Source organism: Orycteropus afer, unplaced genomic scaffold (genome assembly GCF_000298275.1).
Source record: "Orycteropus afer afer isolate SDZICR_OR568_19922 unplaced genomic scaffold, OryAfe1.0 scaffold00034, whole genome shotgun sequence".
Lineage (NCBI taxonomy): Eukaryota > Metazoa > Chordata > Mammalia > Tubulidentata > Orycteropodidae > Orycteropus > Orycteropus afer.
Genome location: NW_006921621.1, coordinates 17,945,190 through 17,950,116, shown reverse-complemented (window position 1 = coordinate 17,950,116; position 4,927 = coordinate 17,945,190).

The window sequence follows — 4,927 nt, the reverse complement described above, 5'->3', positions numbered from 1 at the left end:
TTCACCATCATATTTGAGGGACAATTTTGCTGGGTATATAGTTCTTGGTTGGAAATTTTTCTCTTTCAGGGTTTTATATATACCATCTCATTGCCTTCTCACTTGCATGGTTTCTACTGAGAAATTAGGACTTATTCTTATTGGTTGTCTTTTGTAAGTAACTTTGTTTTTCCCATGCTCCTTTCAGAATTCTTTCTTTGTCTTTGGTTTTGGTGAGTTTGATGATGATATGTCTTGGTGTTTTTCTTTTGGGCTCTATCCTGTTTGGGATCCATTGGGCTTCCTGAATGGATATATTCTCATTTTTCATCAAATCAGGGAAGTTCTCTTCCAACAAATCTTGGACAATGTTCTCGGTGGTTCTATTTTTCTCTTCCTGTTCTGGAATTCCAATTACATGTAGTTTATTCCTTTTCATGGTATCCCACATGAACCATAGGCTTTATTCATTTTGTTTTGATCTTTTTTTTCTGATTGATCCCTTTCTAAAGAAGTATTGAGGTATTTGTCTTCAATCTCATTAATTCTGTCTTCCATTTATTGAGTTCTACTCCTTTGCCCTTTTAATGTGTTATTTATTTCTGAAAATTTAGTATTATTCTAGATTTCTATCTGTGGATTTTGAATCATTTCTAGTTTTTCATTTATTTTGTCATTTTGTTCTTGTATTTTTTTTTCAGAAATTGTTCTAAGGTTTTGTCTGTGTTTTCCTTAATTTTGTCAATGTTTTCTTTGATCTCAATTCTTTGAAGATACCTAAATATAATTATTTTGAATTTTTTATCAGGGAGTTCTGATGCTGCTTCTTCCTCAGGGGTGTGTTCTGGGTCTGTATCCTGCTGCCTTATTTTTACCACTTTATCTTGCTTCTTTGGACTGTGATGGTCTGTTGTCTCTGAGGCATTGTGATGTTGTTGTATTTAGATCTCTGTTAACTGTTCATAAAGACCAATAAGGGTAAGTCAGGCTTTTCTTGGTGGTCGTTTTCATTGGCTACTTGGTGGAGAAGGAAGTGGTGGCTCTCACTCAGTAAGTGGACCTGCAAGAGGTGCAGGTGTGGTTGCATCATATGGGCATGGATGCTGTCTTCCACTCAGACAAAAACAACAATCCTAATACCATCAAAAAAAAAAAAAAAAAAAGGAAAAGGAAGTGGACAAACACACACCACATAAACACACAAGAATAATCACCAAAAAACGGGAAAACAAAAAGAAAAAAAAAATACCCTGCAATATCTGGAGAGAGGACAATAAGAGAAAAAAAGATAGAGTGGAAAAATAATGAAGAAAAAATGGGAAAAATGCAAAAAGAAAAACAAGGAACAGGGTTAACCATAAGAAAGAAAAAAATTGGAACCAGGGACAGGGAAGAAAGAAGAAGGTGAAAACTAGAACCTGAGAAGGGAAGAGTAAAGAATAATAATAATAAGGACAATAATAATAATAATAATTTTAAAGCAGAAAAAAACAAACTAAAGAAAAAGGGGGGTGGAATCTGGGCAGGGTAGGGTAGGGCACCCAGGCTCCATCTGAGCACACAGACTTGGATGGAATTCCTGCCAGCCCAGAGGGTGGGTGGGAGTGAGGATGGCTGCACTTCCATTCACCCAGAGGGTGTGGGTTATAAGAGTAACAAGGGAAATATCGCACCTTTCTAGTCATTGGTGTTCAGAATGTCCTTGTGATTCCCGGCAAATGGAGCCTATTCTTAAGTCCCTGCAATCTGGGAGAAAACTGCCACTTTAAATATACAAAATGGTCCAACTGCTTGTAAACATTCAAGATGGCTGCACCCTCTGGACAGGCAAAAGTCCACAGCTCAGCCCACCTTCCTCTTTGCTGCTTCCCCTTTTATTCACCAGCCACCAGTGTAGTCCTCTGTGTAGTGCCTGGCTAGCAGGGCTGATTTTTAGGTTAATTCTTAGGTCCTAACACCACTCGGCAGTATCCAAGTTGTCTGTGCCATCAGGATCACTGCCAGACCGCAGCTCCATATGTCTCCTTTTTTGGTATTTTCATACAAATTCTTCCTCTAGTAGTTGAAGTTTAGTCCACTTCTATATCCTTACCTTCAAAGCTCAGGGGTCCAGGATTATCTTCTGTATCTGTGTTAACTGGTTCCCCTTTTCTTCGTTGAAGAGGGTCTGTGCAGTCTTTCTGCCTATTCTGCCATCTTACCGGAACTCCCCATCATTTCATTTTCTGACTGCTGCTTCCATGGGCGTTAATTGTGGATCCAAGTAAAATGAAATCCTTAACAACTTTAATATTTTATTCATTTATCATGATATTGCTTATTGGTTCAGTTGTGAGGATTTTTGTTTTATGTTGAGGTGTAATCCTTGCTGAAGGCTGTAGTCTTTGATCTTTATCAGTAAGTGGTTCAAGTCTTCTTCATTTTCAGCAAACAAGGTTGTATCATCTGCATAGCTCATGTTAATGAGTCTTCCTCCAATCCTGATGCCCCATTCTTCATACAGTCCAACTTCTTGGATTATTTACTCAGTATACAGATTGAATAAGTATAGGGAAAGGATACAACCCTAACACACACTTTTCCAGATTTTAAACCATGCAATATCCCCTTTTTCTTTTCAAATGACTGCCTCTTGAGTCCTGCCTTGCTGGAGGGTGTGACTCAAGTCATGACCCTTAGTTTCCTAAGGGTATGTATAAACAAAGTTAAATATTCTGGAATTTCTATTCTTAGCAATATTATCCATAATTTCTTACAATCCACTGTCGAATGCCTTTGCATGTTCAAGAAAACAAGTAAACATCTTTCTTGTATTCTCTGCTTTCAGCCAAGATCTGTCTGACATCAGCAATGATATCCCTCATTCCATGTCATCTTCTACATCCAGCTTGAATTTCTGGTGGTTCCCTGTTGATGTATACTACAACCATTTTTAAATTATCTTTAGCAAAATTTTACTTGCATGCGATATTAATGATATTGTTGAAAATTTTTCCATTCTGTTGGATCACCTTTCTTTGGAATGGGCAGAAATATGGATCTCTTCCAGTTGGTCAGGTAGCTGTCTTCCAAATTTCTTGGCATAGATGAGTGAGCACTTTCAGCAATGCATTTATTTGTTGAAACATCTCAATTGTTTTTCTATAATTCCTGAAGACTTGTTTTTTGCCAATGCTTTCAGTGCAGCTTAGACTTCTTCATTCATTACCATCAGTTCTTGATCATATGCTACCTCCTGAAAAGGTTGAAAGTTCTTCAAAAAGTTCTTTTTGATACAGTGACTGCCATCTTCTTGATGCTTCCTGTGTCATTCAATATCTTGCCCATATGCAGTGCAGTGAATTACTTGTAGGGCCCTTCCAGTTATAGTCCTTAATTTTGTGATGTATTGTAAATCCTAGCCCCTATGCCCGTGGTTACAGTCCCATTTTGGAGTGAGTTGTCTATTGTGTTGATGCAACAAGATCATGGAGAGATGTATTTTGAGTACTGCCTTGCTGGAAGGTGTGACTCAAGTCACCACCCTTAGTTTCCTGAGGATATGTATCTGAATGCTCTGGCAAAGTTTACTCTTTTAGTCTGGATCCAGCATCTGGTTTATCATCATCATCTCACCCCCAGTTCTTGGCACTTGAGACAGCAGCCAGTCGTCTGACCTGCTGGATTGGGTTCATCAGCCCCTATAACCACAGGCGTGAGGAAAATCCCACAGACTGACATCTGACTCACGAATTTGGAACTTGTCGGCATCCACAACCACATGAGCCATTTTCTTAGCGGTTAGTGAGTTCTGTGAGATGTTACAGAACCCTAAGACAGGAGGGAGCATGCTAAGGGGAAGAGGAGGAGTGATGTTAGAGATGATGGAGTGGTACAGCAGTTTGGAAATGTTGGACATTAGGGACATCTTTAACCTCAGTCTAATAAAGACCAGCCTTGTCATCCTTCTAAAAAAGAAATTATTTGAGTGCCATAGAATCCTTCTGTATTGTAACTTAAGGCTTGAATTCTTTGTTCAGTTCTTTCAGCTTGAGAAATGCTGAGCAGGTTCTTACCTTTGGGTTTTTTTTTTTTTTTTTTACATTTTTTAATGCATTTTATTGAAATATAATTTATGTACAGTGAAATACACAAAACTAAAGTGACATGGGTCAATGCTTTTCTTTTTTTTTTTTTTTTTTTTGCAGTGTTTCCTCTCCTCCCCTCCCACTCCTGGTAACCAACAAAGAAAGTTTCCCTCCATATAAAAACCTTTCCTTGATCCTCCACAACAATGAACAAATACTGTATTTGTCCTTCTGTGATTGACTTATTTCACTCAGCATGTCCTCCGAGTTCATCCATATTATGTGGTGTTTTGCACACTCTACATTATTCTTTAGTGCTACATAGCATTCCAGTATGTGTATGTACCATAGTTTGGTCATCCACTCTTCTGCTGAGTGGATGTTTCCATCTTTTTGCTTTTGTGAATAGTGCTGTAATAAACATGAGTGTGCATGAATCTGTTCCTATGCTGGCTCTCACCTCTCTAGGATATAAACCTAGTAATGGGATTGCTGGGTCAAATGGAATCTCCAATTTCAGGTTTCTAAGGAATCGCCATATTGCTTTCCACAGTGGTTGTGTCACTTCACAGTCACACAAGCTGTGTATGAGAGTCCCAATCTCTCCACATCCCCACCAGCATTTTTTATTTTCTGTCTCACTGAACCTTGCCATTAGTGCTGGGGTGAGACGGTATATCTCATTGTTGTTTTGATCTACATCTCTCTAGTGGCCAATGATTGTGAGCATCTTTTCATGTATTAGCTGACCACCTGCATATCCTTCTTGGTGGAGTGTCTATTCATGTCTTCTGCCCATTTTTCAATTGGATTGTTAATTCCTTTGGTGTTGAGGTGATGGAGTTTTCCATCAATCTTAGAGATCAGTCCCTTGCCAGATA